Genomic DNA, 26,475 nt, shown 5'->3' on the forward strand with positions numbered 1-26,475 from the left:
GGGATGAAATTTACGGCATGTAATGCCTTAAGAGAAAATATAATGAAAATGATTTATAGGTGGTACATAACCCCAGTCAAGCTTGCCAAGATTTACCATTTGCCTGACAATAAATGTTGGAAATGTAAGGAAAAGGAAGGTACATTTTTCACCTCTGGTGCACGTGCCCGAAGATTAAGGCATTCTGGGAAATGATCTATAATGAACTGAAAAAGGTATTTAAATATACTTTCCCCAAGAAACCAGAGGCCTTCCTCTTGGGTATTGTCGGCCAGGGGGTGTTAAAGACAGATATAACTTTTTTTATGTATGCTACAACAGCAGCTAGAATACTCATTGCAAAGTACTGGAAGACACAGGATCTACCCACACTGGAAGAATGGCAGATGAAGGTGATGGACTACATGGGCTTGGCAGAAATGACGAGCAGAATCCGAAACCAGGGAAAAGAAGCGGCGGAAGAAGAATGGAAAAAGTTTAAGGACTACTTAAAGAAATATTACAAAATTAATGACAGTTAGAATGATGTTGGATTAAAGTAAATGGTTACTATTAGTAATGGTTAAGACAAGGAGAATAAGGATGATTAGCTTAAATTTATAGTAAAATAAGGGAAGATTTGCTGAACAATTGATTAGAATTTGGAATACAGAAACGGGAGGCATGAGGAAGTCGAGGAAGAAAGGTTTAAGAAATTAGGACATGAAACGGTACTTGTTTCTTGTTTTGTTTTTTGTCTTCTGTTTGTTTATGTATGTTTTGTTTGTATGAATATAAAAATTGTTTAATAAAAATATTATAAAAAAAAAAATAACCTGAAATTGTTCTTAACCTGAAGCACCACTTTAGCTAATTGGGTCTCCTGCTACTGCCGCGCCGCTGGAGCACGATTTCTGTTCTCATCCTGAAGCAAAGTTCTTAACCTGAAGCACTATTTCTGGGTTAGCGAAGTCTGTAACCTGAAGCATATGTAACCTGAAGCGTATGTAACCCGAGGTACCACTGTATATAAAAATCTGAAGCTGCATTTCACACTACATCCTCTTCCTGCAAGTATCCTCCTGTTGTGTTCATTTGGCAGCGGTTGCCCTGATCTCTTGACCTTCCAACTGATAGCAAGAAAATTGAGCATTAGCAACAAAAATGTGTCCTTACTTCTTCTGACAATGTCCCCATCATGCCGTGAACCATTTTTCTTTCCTATTATTTTATTTGAAAGGCTGTATTTCCCCTCTGTGATTGTGCAATGCACACCTCTTCTGGACATTTATGGGGTATTTTGGGGGGTGGGGGTAGGGGGAAGCTTCATCAGTTTCACAAAATCTGCTCTCTCTTAGCAACTCTGCCACCACCAGCTGCCTGTAGGTCTCCTACACAAGAGGCTGCCTTCTGTTGAGTCAGAACATTGGTCTGTCTAGCTCAGTATCGTCTCCTTGTCTATTCTGACTGGCACCAGGTTTCTAAGGTCCAAGCCCTGCCATGTTGTTCCAATAATAGGGATAAGTGAATTTCACCCTCCCTTTCTCATTTCCCTAGTCTTAAATTCAGTTCATCAAATTCAGCAGCATTTCAGTGCAATTTTCGCCTAACATTCATCATTTACTAAGTAGTTTTCCCTAATCTGCACCTCTTTGCAAACCTGTTTTCCTTGCTGTGGTGCACATTTGCATGTGTGCATTTTAATCAATGCTTCAAAGAATGGCTACATCTTCACACTCATTACTTGGCTGGACTACTGCATTGCAATAATTCACAGGAACGAACATTGCAAAGAATGACTGTGTTTTGGTTCCTGTATTTTATTTTATTTTTGTAAAGTGTGAATTAGGAAGATTGCCTTTCAATGCAAACTCAGTCAAATTCAAGGGTTAGGATACAAGACCTGATTCATGTGGAGCCTACACATGAGATGCAGACCGTCTTGCTACCTTAAAAAAATCAAGTTTTCCTTGCTGAGAACATAAAAAACTGGGTTACACTAAATCAGACCGAATGGTCCATCTAGCTCAATATAACTTACACTGACTGGCAGAGGCTCTCCAGCGTTTCAGGCAGGTTTTCCCTCAGTCCTACCTGGACTTTCCATGGATTGAATTGACATACAAAGCAGGTGCTCTACTGCTGAGCTTCTTCTTGAGACTCCCAACCCAACACCCACACAGTACCACTTCTCTCTTCCTCCCAAACCCTCCTGAAAATCCTTTTTTCCCCTGTGAAGCCTTTGGCCAAAGGCCAGAACTAAAGCTGATGGATGGAAATGGTAAGAAAACGGATTCCATTTAAACATTAGGAGAACTTCCTTTTGGTCAGAGCTGTGTGACAATGGCCCACTGCCTCGTAGCAATTGTGTGTGTGCAGGGCTGTCTTAAGCATATCCAGTGCCATGGTGCAAAGATCCCTCCGGTGCCCTCCCCCCCAGAGTTTTCAACCTTTTTTTAGGGCTGGAGGAGGCGGGCAGCCAAGTTCTGGAGGGCACCAGACGAGAGTCCTGGGAACACTGAATGAGTGTGCTCAGTGAGCGATGGTGCGTGCGCCGCTCCCGCTGAGAGTTGGCTTGGTTTTTTCCCTTTTAGCCTTCTGGCATCCCACAGAATTTGGCGCCTGCAGGCTAAAAGGGAAAAAACCCAGCTGATGTTCGGCGGGAGCAGCGCACGCACCCTCTCTCAATCAGCGCACTCGTTCGGTGTTCCCTGGTCTCTCACCTGGTGCCCTCCAGAACTTGGCGCCATGGCGCCCCGTGCCACTAGTCTCTATGGGTAAGATGGCCCTGTGTGTGTGTGTGTGTGTGTGTGTGTGTGTGTGTGTGTTGAACACAGAAGCTGCCTTATCCCAAGTCAGACCATTGGTCCATCTAGTTCAGTATTGTCTACACTGACTGTAGTTCTCTGGGATTTCCTACAGGAGTCTCCCCAATCCCAACTAGAGATGTAAGGGATTGGACACAGCTTCTTGTACAGGTTTCTTTCAAAAACAGATGAATATGGAAATGAGACAGAACAGGCTTAAGCACAAACACATGACATTAACCAGAGACCGATGGTTCTATTAATTATCTCCATGAGAAATGTCCTTTCTGTTTTCAAAAGTGGTGATATATCATTTCTCTATTCTGTTTTTCTCCTGGTTGCTTCAATATGACATCGCCACCTCTTGCTGCATGTTGATGGATTTGAGGTCACAGGGCAGATAAAACATTTGGACGTTCTTCTTGAAGGAGCTTTCTTCTCTTATGCTATGACTTCTCTGCTAGAGTCCTCTAAGTTCCCTCCCAGTGGATGAGCCTTGGCAAATTACGTTTGTTTTAATGAGAACTGAACGGAGAGCCCTTCCAGTTCTCTCCCTCCCTAATGACAGCTAAACAGGTCAGTTATCATTAATGTCAGAAGCACACTGTACGCCCAGCTCTGGTGTTACCTATAAGCTTCTCCCCTCTGTCTTCCCTGTTCCCATGTGAAAAGAAGAGAAAAGGACTACTAAGTGTTTGTGAAGATAGGGAGGATGATCACAAGTGAGGTGCCCGGTTTATTTTCTTGCCACAGAGGCTCAAGTGCCGGCCCTCAGCTGACAGTGTCAGGTTAAATATAGCGCACAGATTGACTTCGGCCTCCCCTTTAATGTCACTCTGACAGCTTTTGCCAGCTCTGAATGCATCATTAAAGCCATAAAAGCGGACATACTGGTAGCAAAGGATGCCGCTGGGACAGAGACAGAGAATTGCCAGGCAATGAGTAAGGGAAGTGGGAGAGCAAAAAAAACCTCAGACCCCCTTTTTTGCATCCCTGCCCCCAAATACTTCCTGCCCCCAGCCCCATTTGATTGAAGTATAGGCTAGCGATGTCACCAAATGCTGTCTTTCCTGGATCAGAAATAAGGTGTCTCGATGGCTTCATGAAGCTTGCCCCAAATAAAAGGCAAGCATCACAACCCTGGAAGTTCTTCTCCGGCTTAGATTTCAACCCAACCCAAAGAAGACGTCATTTCCTCCCCAGTGGAGGCTGGCCCAATATGGCAGATATGACACTGCCCCAGCAACCTCTGTCTTCCCTCACCAAGCCCCCAATTGCCTGCCTTTTTATTTACCTAAAATTATAGAGAGTGGCACTGCTTGCTAATTTCCTCCTCCATAGTTTCAGGATTGGCCTTTGTAGAGGAGAAAGGTGGGGACAAAACTAGAATCAGCTGACACTACCTGTCATTGGCTGTACCTCTGCCTGTCATTGGCCCTGGCTCCACTTTGATTCACTCCAGCTCCACCTGCTATTAGATTCTATTGGCTCCACCTCTGTTAGCCCTACCTACTGCTGACTTCCCTGCCTTCCAGCCCATCATTCCCAACAAGCATCAGCCGCTACTGGTTCTCCCTCCAGTCTGCCTCCAAACCTTTCCCACCCCATCTCAATTACTTTCCTTAGTGCTGGAGAAGTAACAGGATGGTGTGGAGGCAGAAGAGATGCTTCTCTCTCCTCCCATCTTGGGCTTTTATTTGAAATAAGAATCTCAAGGACTACATGAGGAAGTGCGAGAGAGAGCCCTTGCAGGCAGGTGGGTGAGAGGGAGAGGAGACAGAGGTTCGGAAACTTGGTAGAGGGAAGGATTAGACACTGCTGCATCCCCAATATCCATCATCTGACGTGCAACTGAGTCTTATGCAGCTTTGAATTGGGCTTTGTCTGTTTTGGAGGAGAAGCAGTACAGGTTTCCAAGCATGACTGGTAAACAAGCAAGGCAGGGCTTCCACTCTATGATAAAACCCTTTTGAATTCTGCACCCTAAATTATAAACCAAGAATACTTCTTCAGTCTGATCAGTTGTACACATAGAACCCATGTGCAAATAACCTTTTAACGGTAAAGGTAAAGGGACCCCTGACCATTAGGTCCACTCGTGACCGACTCTGGGGTTGCGGCGCTCATCTCGCTTTATTGGCCAAGGGAGCCGGCGTACAGCTTCCGGGTCATGGGGCCAGCATGACTAAGCCGCTTCTGGCAAACCAGAGCAGCACACGGAAACGCCATTTACCTTCCCGCCAGAGCGGTACCTATTTATCTACTTGCACTTTGATGTCCTTTCAAACTGCTAGGTGGGCAGGAGCAGGGACTGAGCAACGGGAGCTCACCCTGTTGCAGGGATTCGAACCGCCGACTTTCTGATTGGCAAGTCCTAGGCTCTGTGGTTTAACCCACAGTGCCACCCACGTCCCTAAATACCCTCTTAATTGTGCATTATTAATTCTCCTTCTAGCTACAGCAAAGGGCAAGTAGATATGGAGAGCATTCTCTCTCTCTCTCTCTCTCTCTCTCTCACACACACACACACACACACACACACACACACACACACACACAGGTCCACTAAGCTCAGTTTCCCCCAGCTTTGGAAATTTCACCAGACATTATCTACATAGATTCAAGCAAACGTTTGCAACCATAAGCAATAGAAATTTTGTGGTGGTTGATTTAAACACCTCTGGGAGTCTCATAACACAAGATGAAGCCCTACGGAATCAGACCAAAGATCTAGCTAGCCCAACACTCTAGTTTCTAGGCAATGAAGGCATGAGCTCTGTTGTGCGCCCACCACCTCACACATTATATACTGCCTCTGAATATGGAGGTTCCATTTAGCTGTCAGGGCCAAAATAGTCATGTCAAGGATGCTCAAGTCTGTACAAAATAGTCTTTTGGAGGTCTAGTCACAGAATTACAAAGTTATTCGACCTCCAGTTTAACAGGCTGTAAAGCAAATTGCCATATGCCTTGCCTTCTCCCAAGGACATTAAGAAAGCACAGGATATAATCATTATTCTTATTAACTCTGAAACCTTGGATGAAAAGTAGATGCTTGGAAAGGATGCTAGCAGACATCATGGGGGGGGGGGGAACATACTTCTAATTCCCTGGTACCCAGTGAGAAGCATGATATGTCAAGTACCTTGTGCTCACGGAAAGCAAACATAAGTCTAATAAATGGGAGATGGTGATTTCTACTCTATATTTAAGTTCACGGAGCCAGAGAAGATGTCAAAGCAGAATAAGAGGCTCAGGTTGTTCATATGGCTGCTTTTGAGGAAGGGGAGTTCAACAACATACACACAGAGTTCCAATTCAAAGCAAATGTGAATGTACATCTTGGAGGGTGATGGCGAGCCTATCAAATGATGTAAACTGTTCTACAATTCATTCATTATTATATCACCCACATCTCTCTAAGAGGGTGAAAGAGAGGGTCAGATAGGTGTGAAGGAATCTGTCCATTTCAGGTTTTCATTTTCCCAACCTTAGGTGTCTCTGCATCAGTTTGTTATTTCCTTTCTCTTTCAAAAGCCTGCCCCAAAATTCATACCCACTGGGGCCAGCCATACTCTCTCGTCAGCCTACCTTACCTCACAGGGTTGTTCTAAGGTTAAACTGGTGGGGGGAGATGGAGTGGATAATCAGGATCAAAAGTGGATCTGTGATAAATTAAGCTGGTATGATGAGCTTGGCCTTGGGCAATGCCTAAGGCAACTGCCCAGGTTCCTACGCTGACATCACCTCAACATATTGCATAACATTAGTACTTCCAGGACAACTGAGACCATCAATATGTTGCTGCATTTCTTCTTTATTTTATTTTATTATTTTTTTTTTTATAAGAAGGATATTGACAAGCTGGAACTAGTGCAGAGGAGGGCAACCAAGATGATCAAGGGTCTGGAAACTGAGCTTTATGAGGAGTGCTTGAAGGAACTGGGTATGTTTAGCCTGGAAAAGAGGAGACTGAGAGGAGATATGATAGCCATCTTCAAATATCTTAAGGGCTATCACATGGAAGAAGGGGCATGCTTGATTTCTCCTGTTCTTGAGGGTAGGACTTGAGGCAGTGGCTTCAAGCTTCAAGAAAAGAGATTCCGACTTAACATTTTTTTGGGGGGGGCACTTTCTGACAGTAAGAGCTGTTTGGCAGTGGAACAGACTCCCACGAGAGGTGGTGAAGAAGAGTTTGGATTTGATATCCCGCTTTATCACTACCCGAAGGAGTCTCAAAGCGGCTAACATTCTCCTTTCCCTCCCCCACAACAAATACTCTGTGAGGTGAGTGGGGCTGAGAGACTTCAAAGAAGTGTGACTGGCCCAAGGTCACCCAGCAGCTGCATGTGGAGGAGCGGAGACGCGAACCCGGTTCACCAGATTATGAGTCTACCGCTCTTAACCACTACACCACACTGGCTCTCCTTCCTTGGAGGTTTTTGCTATCTGTCATGGATGCTTTAGCTGAGATTCCTGCTAAAGCTAGATGACCCTTGGGTTCCTTCCAACTCTAAGATTCTATGATTCTATTATTTATATCCTGCCTTTCCCTCCAGACTGGAACTCAAAGCAGATTGCACCAATTAAAGCAATGCAGATAACATACAAAAAGCTGGTAGCATACAGAAGGTCATCGTTAAAAAGCAAATAGAATTAAGACAATATAACAAAGAAATCTATTAAAATACAGATAATAAAAGCAGCACAGCACTATACTTTCCTTTAAAAAAAAAAAAAAGGCCTGTCAGAAAAGAAGACTCTTCACCTGCCAGTGGAAGGACAAGGAAGCAGCCCATCTAGCTTCTCTAGGGAGAGAATAACAAAGTCTGGGAGCAGCCACCAAGAAGGCCCTCTCCTCTGCTTCCCCACCAAGCCTGCCTCTAAGGGTGGTCAGAGAGAGAGAGAAATTCCTTCCCTGAAGATCCCAGAGCCTGGGCAGGTTTGCATGGGATAATATGATCTTTCAGATAGGCTGGGCCTAAGCTGTCTAGGGTTGATTGGCCATAGTAATAATGCATAGAAGGAAGGAAGGAAAAAACAAAATAAAAAAATGATGAGCATGCTTAAGGAGGTACAGAAACAGAAAGAAAACTAAGGATTATTTGCATCTTGGCACAGAGCAGAGGATGTGGAAGGGCTATCTATACCCTTCTGCCTTCTTTTAAAAATACACTCACTGATAGCTGTTGAGGTGTTCAAGAGAAGGTGATGGAAAAATCTGGGAAACTAAACAAGCAACCATGTCACAAGTCCTAGATGGGACAGCCAAGAATGCCAAAGGAATTCAGAAATGAAGTGGCCAGTCCTGATAAGAAAGCTGTGCTGTCTAGATCATTTGGAACAGACTTGGATGGCAGAGACCGGGTAGTTTTCAAAAAGAAAAGAAAAAGCCATCAGCTATTTAGCTTGAGGAATTGCCAGGCAGAACCTGCATCAAAATATAAATGAAGCTGCCTTATACAAAGCCAGATCAATTGGTCCATCTAGGTCAGTACAGCCCCCACTGACCAGCAGCAACTGTCCAGGATTCAGGGCAGGAGACTTTTCCCAGCCCTATCTGGAGATGCTAAGGTTTGCACCTGGAACCTTCTGCATGCAAAGCAGCTGTTCTACCACTGAGCTATGCTCTGGTTCACGGGTTCAACCAGCCGCATATTCTTTCAGGAGACCAAAGTGGGATTTTTGTTGTTGTTCTGCTATTGTTGAGCTTCCCCGAAGCCAGCTTATACCTTCTGCTTGTGCATCAATGGTGTCACTTCCACTACATAAAGCTCAGCAAACAGAGAAAGAGCTCATAGAATACAGAATATCATTGTTGAAGACCTGCCTACCTAAAGTGGCTGATATAGCGAAGAATGCGAGAAGAGTCAATTTAATGTGTTTATTCATTGCACTGGTACACTTGTCATTTCTAAAGGTGCTTATGGAATTCTCACCTTCCAAATATCTCTCTGATTTTGGGGCTTTGATTTACCTGAACTTGGTGTAAAATATGCAGGAGGGAGATTCCTCCTGCGCTTATTGTGATGGTCCTCATACTGGTTGATTTAGAAGTTATGATTTGACTAAATTGGGGCGGGGGGTGCAAGCAGAAGGCAAGGTTACTGAGTTTCATTAAGTGGTCCCTACCTCTGCCCCAATAACTGGAGACTTTACAGCACAATCTTAACTATGTCTGCTTAAATCCTGCTAAATGTAATGGAGCTTACTCTCAAGGTTTAGGATAACAGCCTTAAACAACCATTTGAGCAGTTGTTGTCCCATAATTAGGTTCTGAAGTAGGAAGGATCTCAACCGGGAACTTTTCAAGCATCCTCTTCTCTCAGGAGTAAGGGCACCTCTGGCCTTCTAGATCAGGCATAGGCAAACTCCAGCCCTCCAGATGTTTGGGACTACAATTCCCATCATCCCTGACCACTGGACCTGTTAGCTAGGGATGATGGGAATTTTAGTCCCAAACATCTGGAGGGCTGGAGTTTCCCTATGTGTGTTCTAGATGTTGTTGGGTTCCAGATCCTGTCAACTCCAGGAAGCATGGAAAATGCTGAGGGAAGGTGCTCACCTGGCTGGAAAGTGACATTTCCAGATACCCCAACTTCTTGCCTCTCCCAGAATACCTGTGGGCCCCTCATGAGCCTGCTTTCCTAGCTTTTTTTTATTTCTTTGTTTGGCGTGTGTATCTTGTCTACATTTTGGATTTTTAAAAAGCATTGTCTTTTGCTTGTTTATTTTCATTTGGAATTATTCATTTTATCCATTCATTGGAATTATTCATTTGGAATCATTATTTTCATTTTCATTTCCAATCTTTTGGGGGGGGCAGCTTTTGGAGGCCATTTACATATTTAGTCTTTGATTGGGGGTGTTTTACCCATTGGGGGGAGAATTGCCTAATTTTGTCCATTCTTCACTTTTTTGGGGGGGGTTGGTGTTATGTCTATTGTTTTAGGGGGGGGCATGATGAGCATCACCAGGTTTTCTTGTGTGAGATGGGTATTCTGTGGTGCCTACAGGGATTTCTCAAATTCCCAAATGCACCTCTGGGCCAAAAAAGTTGGGGACCACATGGTCACATTATTGGGGGGATAGTTCAAGAATGTGTGACAAAAAAGATGAAAGGCACTGAAGGTATGTGGAGGGGAAAGAGAACGCACCCTCATGGAAATAAAATGTGAGCAGACTTGTGGGTTGCAGAATCTCCAATAAAGCAATACAAGGGATGGCCAAGTCTGTCAATTTTAATTCTCTCGGTTTCTTATTTTCCCAGCCTTGAGATTCAGCGGGTTTTACTCCTAGGCGAGTGACATTGGCATTGCAGCCTTATCTATTTCTTTCAATCATGTATCTTCTACCCATCTGCCGAAAGGCACATAGCCCAATATAACCACATAAAATTTTAAACGCACAATAAAAAAAAACAATTAACAACATTAGAGGACGTTACAGCAACACCAACAAAAGGGGGAGAAGATAATTGTTATCACAATGGGGAAGCAATAAAACTTGCAATATGGGAAGGACAAAGATATTAAAGCAGGAGAACTAATTAAAAGTCTGGGTAAATAAAAGTTGTACACTTTATTTGAAAAGTCTGCAAGGATGGGTTTAGATTGGCCCTTCAGGGATCACCTTTCCGATACCAGAAAGGGTGTCATCTCAGTTTTCAGCATGGTGACAAGAATTTTGACAAGAGTTAAAGCCACCTTGGAGTGTTTGTGTGGTGCCTTAGGAGCTAACTTATTCTAGTTATGTTGAATTGCAACTATTATTTATTTATTGTCCACCCTTCACCTTAAACTCCCAGGGACAACAAAGCAAAACTGCTAGATTAATTGCAGCAACATTATAAAAAGACACACTTCAATGGAATTAGTGACTTTGGGATGCAAACTACTACAGAGGTCTACTTAATTGTTTGCAACATTAGACGTTCAGCCCGTAGAAGCAGTGAACAGGTGGGAGTCATAATAGCTCCCAGGAAATAATCATGGTCTGGGATAGAACAAAATAACAGGACTGACTCCAGCCTCCTGAAGCAAACAGTCTCTCAAGTTTCAACAGATATGAGCAGCCCCTCAATGCAGTCTTGCCATGAAACTTCTGGACCGCACTATGTGCTGTGAGACAGCTTTGCACAATGATGCTCCCCTGCATCTGCAGACAGCCATCTCACTACCGACATGATGCCATGGACCAGCTTGTGATGCCATTCAAGCACAAAACAACCCCTCTGCAGCACCACAAATCCAATCAATGGTTGAACATTGGAAAATGTTGATCACTTCTCCTACCTGGGCAGTTATCTTTCCATAAGGGCCGACAGTGATGCCGAACTCCAGCATCACCTGAGCTCTGCGAGTGCAGCTTTCTCCCGATTGAAGTGCAGAGTGTTTGAGGACCAGGCCATTCGCAGGGAAACCCAAAGGTATCATGGGTTTTGAAGACACTCAAACTCAAGATGAAAGGGAGAAATGCGCTAAGAGGAAGACACATTTGGCAAATCCACACCGTGCTCAACTCCCACCCAGAAACCTATGTCCCCACTGTGGAAAGATGTGTGGATCCAGAATTAGCCTCCACAATCACTCACAGTCTCACTTTTAAAACCATGTTTATGGAAGACAATCTTATTCATCTATAAGTGATCGCCAAAAAAGAAGATGCCATTCTAAGTCACAGGTGATACACCCCAAAATCAGGATTAGTGTGTGAATGGGCAGCACCCTTCCTAGGAGGAGGGGTTGGGGGCAAATCACAGCCTTTTGCCTTGATGTTTCCCCTGACTCTCCTCCTCCTCTTTGTGGTGATGATGGTGACAGTGATTTACTTTCTGTTGTTGCTTTGCCGTCATTTTAGTGGCAGCAGCCTGTATCTCCTTCCTCTCTCTGTGATACTGGCAGTGTGAAGCCCTCCGATTTCTCCTCGCTCCTTGACATTTTCTAGGAAGGGAGGAGATGGGATCCTGCTTGCAAAGTCGATGGGAGATGCTGTTTATGGCTGCTTATGGCTGTCATTGCTAGACATGGTGGCCCCCAAAATATGGGGGCCAGGGTTATCACAGCTATTTCATTCCCCCCACCCCTATGTTTTGGTGATTCAGACTTTAATAGATTGGCCCTTAAGACCTGTCAAAACAAATGAATAACAAAGAAGAAGGAAGAACTAATATTTCATGCTAGCTAACAATGGTGGGAAAACTTGAGATTCAGGAAGCATACCAATATATTGACTTTTTTTTTAATACTCCGAAGGTCTTGTAATTAAAATGAGTTATTGTGCTGCAAATAACACGGCAATAAACTTGTTCTGTGGGATTCTTTAAATGTTTTACACTGTCCTTTTACACGTTTCGAAGTCCTAAGAACGACTAATCCTGCTCTTGCCTAACCCAGTTGTGAATAGAAGCAGAATGATCCTGCACTGGCTCCAATTGTGAAGCAACCAGCCAGCAATTTTTGGAATCTCTTTTTATGTTTGTTTCCATGGTAGGGTCTCACCCTTTGAACTCCTTGCAGAATTAGTAAAGAGCTCAGGTGATTCCTAGTTCTCTCAGTCATGACCGGGAGGTAAGTGAGGCAGACATTAACCAACACATTTCTCATTACTCAGTTCTGCTACCCAATTCATTTTGCTTCAGTCAACTTATTCTTCTGTAGCAAGAGACACCTCTCTCTCTCCATCTCCGGCCCTCAGAAATCTCCTCAGGCCACACCCTTTCCTAAGCCACATCTAAGAATGTAAGAATAGCACCGGTTAGCTCAGTTGGATAGTGTGGTACTGATAATGCTGTTATAAGAATTCTAAGGTCTCAAATATAAAATAAATGTTCATAAATGTACAAGGCAAACACCTATGTAAGTATATAAACCACATATCTGAAATAGTACAGGAGAGCAATCCTGAAGCCATTTTGACTCTCCCAAATTGACCTCAATATATTTCTCTGAAAGGAGGGTGGAAATGGGGAAAGCCTTCCCTTTGTCCTTTTGCTTACAAAGCCTCTCTTAAGGGCATATTTGTGTATGAATAGGGTGAGCCTGTGACCTGCATTCAGGAACTAAAGTATTAACCAACACAAAAGAATGGCCAGGCTGCCCAGATAATGCAGTCAGTGACCATTATCAGGTATCCTGGCAAACAGGATTTCTGCTGTAGACCGCCTCTTCTAATGCAGACCATCTCCTTCTGTGATGTATGCATGATGTTTTTGGGGGTGGTGGTTTTGGGCTACAGGGTGGACAACTTAAAAAGTTATATAAAGGGCTTGCACACCATGGTTCTGGGTTCCTCCTCCCTTCTGCATGTGGGGACCCTGTTGCAACAGTTAATAAAGATAGGCTTACTAGCCGCTTTGCTTCTCAATATACTCTGGCTGGCCTCTGTTATCTTCTCCTACCAATAGGGGACCCACTCTATACAGGCTCTTGAATACCCCATAAGGGGAAAAGGGCAGGGTTTTTTTCTTATAACAATGCCAAGGTTATGGTTTGAACCCCATTTGGGTGCAGATTCCTGCATTACAGGGGGGTGGAATAGATGACCCTTGGGGTCCCTTACAACACTATACTTTGATGATTTGTTGCTGGATCAGACTTCCTGGATGCTTCCTGAATTCTCCTCCTATGAATTGCTCTCTGGATTACGGGTTTCCAAATTACTTGGTTGTGTGTGTTCATTTTTTCTTTATTGGGATACTTGCTGAAATTGCTTCTAGTAACCAATTATAAAGTAACCAATTCTTTTTAAAAAATAGAGTCACACATAATGGCATATAGAGTGCTGGGCCCACTGTTTGCCACAGATTTCAATTCACGTATTTTCCTATTACAAACATATATTTGTAGTTATGTGCATTGATAATACACCCCCCTGCCGCCAGCCCCCCCCCAAAAAGAGAGATTATCTCAATGAGATTCTGATATACTTATGCTGAGATTGCTTTCGTGAGGTATTTTACCTCACAATGGGAAGCAGGACATGGGCGCATCAGTAAAAGGACAAAATGTATATGCTGTAATTCTGGATTGAATGTAAAAAGAAGCCAAAGTGGGAAACCATTTCAGATGCAAAACTGATATTTTAGTAATCTCAAGCAAAATAAATCTAAGGAAATATGGAGTGAGATATAATAATTCCATCTGTGAAAATGTGGAATGTGGGATTGATATTATATCATTATATCTCATGCTGTGCTTTCAGAGATATTTTCTGCTTGAGAATAGTCAGGTATTCTGTGTGGTTTTCCGATAGGAGGTACTGAATGGTAAAACATTTCCTATGTAGTTAAACTGAAATTGGGGAAGAGTAGAATTTCAAGAAGTGGAAACCCACAGAACAATTAAATATCAGACGAGGGATGTCATAAGGAGGTAAGTATCTGATTTACATTGTGTCAGACCATAGGATTATCTAGATTAGGGTTGTCTCTGGCTACATTCAAGCCATACATTTAAAGTAGTGTCATGCCACTTTGAACAGTCATGGCTCACCCCAAAGAATTATGGGAGCTGTGGTTAGGGCGCTGAGAGTTGTTAGACCACCTCAGATCCCCTCTCAGAGCTACAGAACTTTGAGCGGTTTAACAGTCAAGCCTTCTTCACAGGGAACTCTGAGAACTGTAGCTCTGGGAGGAGAATAAGGTAGGGTTGCCATATTTCTGAAAGTATAAATCAGGATGCCCCGAAAGTTGTTGAACTTTTTTTTTAAGGAAACCCCTAAAGTTGTTGAGCATTTCTGCCTTTGGAATCCCAGTAACATCTGGGAAAATCCAGACATATGGCAGCCAAACAACTCTCAGCAGCCTTAACAAACTACAGCTCCCAGAATTCTTTGAGAAAAGCCACTCACCCCTACTGGAAACCATTGTCCATTTGGAGTCTACTTTTTTCTCCATCTCACAATCAAAAGTAAACATTCCTAGCAGGTGTATACATGCAGGGGGAAGTGAGGGGATCTTAAGACCCAGCTTTCATATCTTTTGTAACTGAGCTTTTTGGTAACAGTGCACATGTGTGTGCGTTCTCTCTCTCTCTCTCTCTCTCTCTCTCTCTCTCTCTCTCTCTCTCTCACACACACACACACACACACACACACACACATATGAATACTGCATATGTAGGTCATCATATAAAGGAAGATAAAAATGTTTTGGTGGGTGACTTCAGTCAAGCTAACGTACTTGGGATTAATCAATAGCATTAAGAGGTTCCCATCAGGCATTTTTAAAGGGGGAAAAAAGGCAAAGGAAACACAAAGCTGGAAAAAAAATGAGTCAGAGGGATAAAAAAAGAACTCAGTGGTCAAGTTCATTGAAAGAGAACGGATGTGCAAGAATGAACAGCAGTTGCCAAAGGAGGTTGATGTTCTTGAAAAGCTCTTATGGAATATAAGGTGATTTATCCAAGGGTAGTAAATGCATTCCCATAATTACAAATTCTGATGAGCAGTAGTTATGCTTGCAGATTTCTACTTTTTTGGAGGTTTTAAAACAGATGTTAGACAGCCATCTTTCATGGATGCCTCAGTTGAGATTCCTGCATTGCAGGGGACTGGACTAGAATGAACCTTTCCAGCTCTGCAATTCTATGATTCTATTACTTGTACCAATCAAAGGGGTTTGAGGTACATTTATTCTAGGAAACCAATTAGTTGCAAGAGATCTACCAATACAGCACACCTGGACAACCTAGGTGTCATCAAGCAAGCCTTCCCCAACCTGATGCCTCCAGATGTTTTGAGCTGTCATTCCCATTATCCCTGTGCACTATAGAATGAGCTGTTATGTGCATAGGTATTTATGGTTAGGGTGGTTACAAATTTGCCCAGAAAACATCAGGTACAAAAATCACAACACCTGATTAATGCTTACAGTTCCAGAGAAATTTTGGAAAGTACATCTGGACTTCCCTGTTTTTGACAGCTTAACAACCCATGTGTGCTATGTGCACAGAATGTGGCTATCTGGTTATGAAATAAAGGTAAAGGTACCCCTGCCCGTACGGGCCAGTCTTGCCAGACTCTAGGGTTGTGCGCCCATCTCACTCTATAGGCCGGGGGGCCAGCGCTGTCCGCAGACACTTCCGGTTCACGTGGCCAGCGTGACAAGCTGCATCTGGCGAGCCAGCGCAGCACACGGAACGCCGTTTACCTTCCCGCTAGTAAGCGGTCCCTATTTATCTACTTGCACCCGGGGGTGCTTTCGAACTGCTAGGTTGGCAGGCGCTGAGACCAAGCAACGGGAGCGCACCCCGCCGCGGGGATTCGAACCGCCGACCTTTCGATCAGCAAGTCCTAGGCGCTGAGGCTTTAACCCACAGCGCCACCCGCGTCCCGGTTATGAAATAGTGACACTCAAAATGTATGGTCTGGCAAAATGGGTAGGTTATCCCTCCTATTGTCTCAAAAAATGACTGACTTCCTTGCAAATCTCTCTCACACACTCACACAAACACACACACTGAAATCAGTGGTGTGCTTATGGCAATTTAGACCCAGATTTTTAAATGGTCTTGCATTGGCTTATCTTTTTCAGCAGTAGTGTGTTCCTGCTCTGAGTGCAACACGACAAGCATGATCAACAGAGGCTGTTGAGCCGAAGCTCTAATGCTGGGGAATGAGTGAGGGCCAATAAACTGAGCTTTAATCCTGGGAAGATGAGGGCTCTCTGGGTAGGTGGTTGTTGTGTCCAGAAGATAGGCCAGTTGACTTTTCTCAGTGGGGTTACACTCCCTCTAAAAAGCATGCACATAGCTGGTGTGTACTCCTGGACCCATCTGTCATTAGAGGCCCAAGTGACCTCTGTGGCTAGGAATGGCCTTATAGGAATCATGAGAACCTGGGCTCTGTAGTCCACACAGTGCTAACCTTGTGGCTGAATTACTGTAATGCACTCTATGTGAGGCTGCCCTTGGACATGGCCTGGAGGCACCAGCAGAATTCAGTAGCTAGTTGATGGGGACAGATGTTCAGCAGCCCTGTTAAAACATCTGCACTGGCTGCCCATAGACTACTAGGCCACATTTGAAGCCCTTGCATTGATATGCAAAACCCTGAACAACTTGGGCCCAGATTACCTGCCTGAACCCTTATATCCCAGCCGAGTCAACTGGCCTCAACCAGAAGTCTGCTATTTAGTGTCACTGGTACCATACTGTGGACGACTCTCCTGTCAGAGATTCAGCAGGCATCCTTGCTTTAGACTTCCAGGCGTCTCTTGAAGACTTTATGGTGGCAGACTTATGCAGTTGTTTAATTTTTTCTTGAGGAGCCAGTCATTTTAATGATTTTTTTGGTACTGTTTTTAATGGTTTTTTGAAAAATGTTTTTGTGTTGCTAGACACTTACCCGATATTTTATGAGAGGACAGTATATAAAGACTTCTACAGGTCAATAAAAACAAATAAATCCTACACATATCTGCTCGGAAGAAAATCCAACTGAGATTTTACTCAATTTGACTTGAGAGTAAATCCCCTTTGTTCTCTAGTCAGTGCATATAGGATTGCAGTCTTACAGTCCAACTGCAACCTTATCCACTTGCTAATTGGAGTATAATTTGTTATCTATGTATTAAATAATTACATTAGGGCTGCAATGTTCGATCAACTGATCGATCAGATCAATCAGTTTCAAAAATTTTAATTGACAGTGGTGTCCCTTGCTAATTGGGCAGCAGGTTTGAATACACACACACACTTTTGGTGAAAGTGCTTTTTAAAACTGCAGATAGTGATCTCCCCCAGCACTTTTTCTGACAAAGAAGGAGGAATATTTCTTCTAAAGTATACCTTCCTGACTCATGAATATATCATTTACAGTCCTATCCTATACATGTATGCTCAGAAATAAGCATCATGGAGTTCAATGGGACTTATTCCTATATAAGTATGAATAGGGCAGCAGCCTTGAACACTTCCTGTTTCAGAAATATTGCTTTTACCCAAATAGTAATGTATGTCAATTGAACTATCTGTTTAAATCCATCAACTAAAAGTCATATAATCAATAGTGTGAAGTGTCATTCAGTGGGCAACAGCCTTAAATTCTATAACAACTTTGGGTGTTGCTACATAAAAAAATCTGGGACGCGGGTGGCGCTGTGGGTAAAAGCCTCAGCGCCTAGGGCTTGCCGATCGAAAGGTCGAATCCCTGTGGCGGGGTGCGCTCCCACTGCTCGGTCCCAGCGCCTGCCAACCTAGCAGTTCGAAAGCACCCCCGGGCGCAAGTAGATAAATAGGGACCGCTTACTGGCGGGAAGGTAAACGGCATTTCCGTGTGCAGCTCTGGCTTGCCAGATGCAGCTTTGTCACGCTGGCCACGTGACCCGGAAGTGTCTCTGGACAGCGCTGGCCCCCGGCCTCTTGAGTGAGATGGGCGCACAACTCCAGAGTCTGTCAGGACTGGCCCGTACGGGCAGGGGTACCTTTACCTTTTACTACATAAAAAAATAGGATTGTTTCCAATGCTGGCCTTACTCAGAGTAGACCTTCATTTAATTTAATAAAACTAAGTTAGAGCCATATCCACTAGCTTCAATGGGTCTAGAACAGGCTTCCTCAACCTCGGCCCTCTAGATGTTTTTGGCCTACAACTCCCATGATCCCTAGCTAGCAGGACCAGTGGTCAGGGATGATGGGAATTGTAGTCTCAAAAGATCTGGAGGGCCGAGGTTGAGGAAGCCTGGTCTAGAAGAACTGTGGATACAACCCATCAGTTCCTTGTTGTTGTTTTTACTTATTGCCATATCAGGGTATCATTGGCGTGTGTAATTGTTAGCAAAAGGTGATTTATAAATATATAGCTAGATTCATAGTTAAAATGTTCCACATCTCAGGATTCCTTACAACAACTTTGTGCAGCAGGCCAGTGTTTATGTCCTGCAAATGGAGTTAATGAGTAAAGAGTTCTGAGCTGTTGGCTTATCTAAGGCAGACTACGGAGTTCAAGGACTGGGTGAAGTTTGAAATATGGGCTTCCTGGATCACTCGCAACTCAATGCTCTTTGCAATTACACGCCAGCCACTAATTTATTTCAGATATTTATAGACCTATCTCTCTGCCAAATGGCACCCGGAGAGGCACGCAACATTAAACAGCATAATTTTATTTTATTCGTATTTAAAAAACCTCCACACATAAACAATCCTAGAAGCAGAAAGATCCAGCTGGACTAAAGCGACCATAAATACATCTGTGATGAGCTAAAAACATGGCCTGGTCCCATGTCATCCCAAGAGACATTTTTCACCTGTCAAAGAGAAAACAGCAAGGGAAGAAGCCAAGCAGATATGGCCAGGATTCACATTCTGTAACGTGGGCACTAGCTCTGAGAAAGCGGCGGTGCTTGTCCTCACCAACCTCACTTGGACAAAGGACCGGATGCAAAGCAGCACATCTCTAAATGGAAGAATCGGAACCGGCATCAGAAGTCAGCATTGTTGGGCCCCTGCCAAGAACTGCTACTTGGTAGAAGGTCCAATACTAGCATCCAGAGCCTCCTGCTTCTCCTCCTTGTTGCTGCCTGTTCACTTGCTCTCTCCAGGTGAGCGACGGGAGGAGCTGTAGCCTCCCACAAGCTTAGTCCTCTACCCTTGGAGAGGTGGTACAAGTGTGTGTGTGTGTGTGTGCATTATGCCCTCCAAAGGATTCACTCAAAGCAGCTGAAAAATATAGACGAAATTGTGAAAATCACAGCAATTCCAATGTTAAATCGATTCCCAAATCCAAGCAAGGACTAAAAAATCAGCGTCAACAGAGGAGCACAGGCAGTAATACCGAGTCAGACCACTAGTGCATTTATTGCCATCATCGACTCCAGGATTTCAGGCCGGGATCAGTCCTAGCTCTATCTGGAGATGCCAGGGATTGAACCTGGAACGTGTTCCGCATGCAAAATAGCTCAGTTGGTTAGAGCGTGATGCTGATAAAGCCAAGGTTGCAGGTTCGATCCCTGTATGGGTCAGCTGCATATTCCTGCATTGCAGGGGGTTGGACTAGATGATACTCAGGGACCCTCTAACTCTACAATCTATGATTCTATGATTAATAATAATAATAATAATAAATTTTATTTATACCCCGCCCTCCCCAGCCAAGGCCGGGCTCAGGGCAGCTAACAACCAATAATAAAAACAAGTTGAATGAATACAACTTAAAAACAAGATTAAATTAAAACATTAAAATGCAGCCTCATCACAGAGGAGAAAGGAAAAAAGAAAAAGGGGGAGGGAATCAAATTGACTCCAAGCCAAAGGCCAGGCGGAACAACTCTGTCTTACAGGCCCTGCAGAAAGAAATCAGATCCTGCAGGGCCCTGGTCTCATGAGGCAGAGCGTTCCACCAGGCTGGAGCCAGTGTTGAAAAAGCCCTGGCTCTGGTTGAGGCTAATCTAACTTCCTTTGGGCCTGGGACCTCTAGGGTGTTGCTATTTATGGACCTTAATGTCCTCCATGGGGCATTCTAAGTGCTCTTCCACTGAGCTTTGGTCCCTTCCTTCAGCCCCTAAGAAAAGAGGGGGCAATGGTAAAAAGTGACCCATGGCACTCTCTCAAAAATCCAGATGAGCCACTGGGCCTGCAAAGGTGAGCAACCCTTGATTTGGGGCCCTTAACAGCAATAAACATCCCATTGGGTCGCTCTTGGAATGGGGTCCAAAAGGGAAGGCAAGTGGAGTGGAAGTCACAAGAGTGGCAAGGAGGAGAATGTGAGCACACATAGGGAGGGCAGAAAGCATCTTGTACAAGAGAACCCCAGAACCTAGAACTGGCATTTGTAGAGCATCCGGTACCCTCGGGGACTGCAAAGCAGACATTCCCATTAGCCCTGCCCACACTGCAGAACAGAAGTCGCTTCCCTGAAATGACACTTGCCGAGTGGCCTAGGTAATCCAATCTCACCGGGCTGCTAAATCCCATGGGGCACTTAGGAGCAAGAGCACTAAAAGCCAGAATGCAGTCATCGTAACCGAAAGGATAGTGAAGCTGATGTTCTCGGAACAGCAAGCCCAAAGGTTGTAGATGTGTCATTGAAAGGAAGGGGAGCGATGTCGCCATAAACCATGAGATGGAGGCATTCAGGTACTTAAGGAGGAAGAGATCGTGGGATACGTAGCTCCATAAAAGAAGAGCAAGGGACCTGCATCGTTACATCACTCTCCCCACTGATAGCAGACTCAGTGCCGACAGGACTGGAGATTAAACGGGGCCACTGAGAACTAATAAGGAGAAATCAGCATGTTGAGGGAATGCTGGCTTTTTTGAAGCAGTACAGTAAAAAACACACACAAAAACAAAGCAAACAAACAAAAAACAAGGAGGAATCCTCCACTCACCACAGAGCAGCCCAGTGAAGATTAAGCATATTTGGTCCAGAAGCAATGGAACGCTATGTCCATTGCAAATGAATGATGTAAAACTGAAGGAGGGAGTGGGGGCGGGAAAGGATTTGGCCTGTCTGAACCCTTAACAGCTTATAATCAGTGCTGGCTGGTTCCTTTTGGGACTGGTAGGGTGGGAGTGCCAAAGGTATTAGTTTAATATGCATAAAATGTAATTGTTTCAATGTTCGAATTTAAAATGCTATGCAGAGAGGTGTCCATCCGGCAAGAGGTTTGTCTCTGGCAAATGCGGCTGAATATTTCCATTTTAGTCTTTAGACTAATTGATGACTCATCACCGGAAACCGGAGCTGCAATCTCTCTTCAGGAAAGTGAAACCAGAGTGATGAACAAGCATAGCGTCTCCCTCTGGGACCAGAAAGAGGAAAGTTTATTGAACTGCACCAAGGACTAAAAAGAAGATGGGACCACATTGCTTGTTTAAGAGCAATGAGCTATTTTGTATTTTGCAAAGTTTATTTGTAACCATCTTGAGACTGTTTCCAGTAAAGCTTTGAAAATCTTTATTGTGGTGGAAAGCAAATTCATTTTGTACTCTACACAAGGTCCAAATCAAGGAATCCACTTGCAGCAACTTTAACAGACAGGCCCACAGTAGGTGGAGCCAGAGCCAACGGCAGACAGATCTCCCACCTCAACTGGCAGTAAAGCAAGAAGTCAAGCAGGTGGGTGCAAACTAAGGTTGGTGGGGTTGCTTATAAGATTGCTTTCTTTCATTTATACCCCCACCTTTTCTCCAAAGAGCTCAAGATGGTGTACATGGTTCTGTCCCTCCTCATTTAATCCCTGCAACAACCCTACGAGGCTGGTTAGACTGAGAGGCAGTGACTGGCCCAGTGAGCTTCACTATGGCCATGTGGGTATTTGAACCCTGGTCTCCCAGGCCCTAGTCCATCCCTCTAACCACCACACCACACTGAAGGCATTGGTGGCTGGTCACAACCCTGAACAGGACCACTCCTATGAGTGGGCAAAGATTTTCTGCCACATTTTGTTGCGGGTCCCACTTTGTTATATTTCTCTAGCATGAGGCTCTGGCTGTCCATTGCAGCGGTGCCATGTTTCACTTGCAGTTTTGAGTGTTATCCCGTAGGAAAGCTGGAGAAACAGAACGGCTGCCCATTTCTCCCTATGCAACCATCAAGGTGTGTTTAGCAGCCAAAATGACACCCTTCTTATCTGCTATCTGGATTTCTGTCTTATTCTGTGTCTTTGAGCTGCCTCGGTACATTGAGCGTTGCACAGCAGCAGCAAGTTTTATTTGGAAAACCTCCTTTACCCAGATGAGGACGAGTGTCTCCAAAAGTCTCAGATGCTTCTGTTGCATCTCCTCAAAGAGTGAAATTAAAAAGGAAACCAATTGTATTTTTCCCCCCTTAAAAGGCCTCTTATTATTTGAGAGAGGGGTTGGATACAGTTTTACTATGCATGCAGAGAGAAAGAGAGAGGGGGATTTTAAGCTGCCTGCAGTTTTGGCATGCCAAGCTGTAAACAAACAAAAAAAACTATTTCTGATGCAAATCTGCAGTCACATTGGCCAGTAAATACTCACTCACATACCAAACTTCTCTTTCTTTTCCACCTGCTTATTATTGAGGGACTCAGAAAGTGATTGAATTCTGCCCCAAAATACATAGACACCCCAGTGTCCTAGGGTGTGTTCACATTACTGCTTTTGAGACATCAAAGTTTTTGTTTTCGGTGCATTTCACAGCCCTTTCTCCCCTAGCAGTTCACATCAGCATAGCTTCATTAGTGTCAGATTCATTTCTGTTGGTGTGCAGACCAGGGACATTGACAGGGTGGCATGTCTTGACCCTATACTAAGGTGTCCACACCTTGGCTAGTGAAGAATTAGGAGTGGCTCGAGGACTCCAGCTGGCGTGAAACTGGTTTGAGAAACAATGCATCAAACGGTATTTTATAATGTAACGCAGGAGCCATATGCATTTTGGATAACTGCCACATGAATGCAGATTTAAAAAAACAGCACTGTGAGTGCACATTAAAGGAACTGTGACCACGGGCTTGGAGTTTTGTGCATTTCAGCAGCAAAAAAGGAAGAAGACGACCAAGGGAGAGACAAACAGAAACATTTCAGAATAAAGCTGAAAGCCACAGTAGCCAAACATAAATAATATGTGTTTCACACTGAAGAGCTTTCCCCTCCTGATGTCTCTTGGAGACCTCGCTGTGATCCACATGCTAGTTTCAAAGGTTCCATTAGGAAGAAAGCGTTGTTTCACTACAGTGGGATGCTGATTAATTAGGCTCCAAATGAGTGAATCTTTGATTTACTGCAACCAGGTTCCCCATTAAGCAGGGAGAGGGGGATGGAAGCTCCACAGCGACATTTAATTTGAGGGCTACCCCCACCCCCAGACCTCAAGACATCTTCAGAGGGAACCAGCTTTCTGATGACGAACAGAGGATAAATAAAACTTCTTTGCAGCGATGAGCAGCATTCCCCCCCATTATTATTTTAGGAACCAGCCACTCCTTCTTCCAACACATACAACAGCTTCCTGGGCTGAGGGCTGCTTTGGCATTTGGAACAAATGGACTATTTTTTTCTCCCCCGTCTTGCAAATGTGCTGAAGGTTTTCAGTTTGTGCAACAGCAGCTGCAGCGTGGAAAAAGTGGGAGGATTTCTCTAACACAAAGGGGACAGGGGATGAAATACTAACCGGTGGCAGCCACACTGCCCCATAGCAGAATTCCCTAAGTGTGGGAGTGGCCAAATGGTAGAAACTGGGACCTATTGGTAGGTCTTCAAATGGTCAGCAGTAGATCTGCAAGGGGGTAGTAGGAGATCTACTGGGAGATCTCTGAGTGGTTTGCAGTGGGAGCTTCAAGGATGATAGATTGGGATCTATTGGTGGACCTAAGATTAGTTTGCAGTAGATATGCAACAACAACAACAACAACACACCCACACACACCCACACACCCCTATACTAGGCTGATGAGATTAAGGAATCTTGTGATGCGGAAAACCAGGAGTGAACTTTCTGTGAGCTCTGTACTGCTACTCATGAGTGGACAAGCAGAACAGTACACTCCTGGTTGGAACATTTGCCATTTTCCATCAACACCCCAAAATTTCACCAAAGATAATTTTTAAAAACAAAACTCTTTGCATCAGGAGAAATGGACTGGATCACCCATGGTCTCGGAATGGGCATGGATTAAAGGATTAAAGGATTTTCATCTACCACATTTAAACGATACATGCCTTCAAAACTGCATGCACACTGGGGCAGAGGAAATGTACTCTAGGCAAGAAGACTCTCTCTAAGAAATCATTCTTAAGGAAATATGGGAGAAACCTGCAAATGACATAGCTGCTCAACATTAACCAATGCTTCACTGGCAAGGAACCAAAAAAGAAATATAAATAATTTCCTTGGCTGAATTAAATCTGAAATCAAACACAAGGAGGGAGACCTGGCCTATGCCTTATTGCTCTGGAAGACACTCTAGTCCTTTGCCCCCTCTCCTCAGCTCTGTGCTGATGGTGCATCATAAGAGGAAGCACATGATTACAGTCCTCAAGCCTATTATCCCAGAGCAAGCGCCTTTAAAATTGGTATGCAAGTGGGATGCTTGCAAGCTAGTGCTGTTCACCTGAACGGAGCAATACACATGCACCTTATGCTTGAGGAAGCCCTGGCGGGTGATCTACTGTATATTGGGGTGGGTAAGGGCCATAGCCCAGTATCAGAATATCAGCTTTGCATGCAGAAGGTCCCTGGTCCAAACCCTGGCAGCTCCAGAAAGGTCTGGGGAAAGACCCCTGGGAAACCACTGCCAGCCAGTGTAGATAATATTGTGCTAGGTGGTCCAGCAGTCTTAGTGGATACTGGGCAGTATCCTACGGAATGAGCATTACAAAGGCAGATGAGGTAGGATGGGAGAAAGGAGTCAAGTTTCCTCTAGACACAGAATTCCATCTCTTTCCAGTCTCCCGCCTGCAATTTCCCCAGATACCTGTTCTTAGAACCTGAGAAGCTCCCCCCACCAAACTACACAGTGGGTTCAGTAGATTACGGACAGGCAGGGACTAAGCGCCACCACTTCTTTAAGAGCAGAGACAATGACAAAGTCTCTTGGGCTGCTAATCACCAACTCCCTGTATGCCAAAGAAAGTCGCCCCCCCCCAAGTGAAATGCACCAAACAGAGGGAAACGTAGATTACGCTAGCATGCATGGCTACATGTTTAAACCACCACTGTTGCTTTGAAAGATTCCAAGATCTCTTTATGAGGACCAACTAAAAGTGTCACAAAATAGTAAGCAACCTTTTGAGCTTCTTGCAACTCTTCGTCAGGCTGAATGTTAGGCAAAGTGGGAGCAGGGGAAGAATAAAAAAACTGCCTTAGCATTGAAACCATCATGTCAGCATTTAGGAAAAAGTTTGTTTTTGTCCTAATATCTTAGAAGGGACATGGGTGCAGGAGCTCAGTCACGGGGATTGCTACACTTCAGAATTTACCACTATGCCGCTGTCCTTATGTTTCTCTAAGCCTTTGCCAATCCACCCTTTAGAAGTATACTTGGCATACATAAATGTCATCCATACAAGAGGACATTTTGGTTGTAGCCTGTAGAGTGGTCCAGAGACTTTGCCCCTTCCTTCCTTCCAATGATACATCTCTGGTCCTATTGACTGTCACACACCGCCCCCCGCAGAGAGGTATCTTCTCTTAAACTCCATTAGTGGCATGTGAATCTCTTCCTGTACAATCTTTCTGCTAAATATTAGGAAGCGCTAAAGCTGCCTTAAAAGGTGGCGGGTCTCTCCTTTGCTTATCTAAGCAAAGGCTGGGTGGTCATCTGTCAGGGATGCTGTAGTAACACCCTGCATTGCAGATCCTGCATTGAGCAGGGGTTGGAGTAGATGACCTCTGAGGTCCCTTCAACCTAGGCTTCTACCTATTTCTTTCGCAAGCAAGACTACTTACATGGGCAAATTCAACCCGGACGGAAAATTGGCTTGCTTAAAAAGTGATCAAAGGTGGGAAAGGGGGAAACCCACTACTACACAAATTATATTTTTCTGAAAATGCAGTGATAGCACAATCTCCTGTGGTTGGCTACTCTTCCTCCACTCCACTGAATTCTGCACCTGATTTTCTTACTGGGAACATCTGAAGCTGCCTTAGAGTGACTCTAACCATTGGTTCACCTACCCTGGTGCTGTCTACTTGAACGGGAGGTGGCTGTTCGGGAACTGGGACTGAGGCCTTTTTCAGCCCTTCTGTAATTGATGGTACTAAGAACTGGACCCGG

The 26,475-nt window shown here is 44.4% G+C and overlaps 1 protein-coding gene across 2 annotated transcripts in view; it reads right to left on the minus strand.

The window, feature by feature from the left end:
* Positions 1 to 26,475, minus strand: part of CHRM2 (cholinergic receptor muscarinic 2) — a 169,692-nt gene that overhangs the window by 116,300 nt on the left and 26,917 nt on the right. The gene's annotated exons all lie outside the window — the stretch shown is intronic.

Source organism: Podarcis raffonei, chromosome 10 (genome assembly GCF_027172205.1).
Source record: "Podarcis raffonei isolate rPodRaf1 chromosome 10, rPodRaf1.pri, whole genome shotgun sequence".
NCBI classification, from domain to species: domain Eukaryota; kingdom Metazoa; phylum Chordata; class Lepidosauria; order Squamata; family Lacertidae; genus Podarcis; species Podarcis raffonei.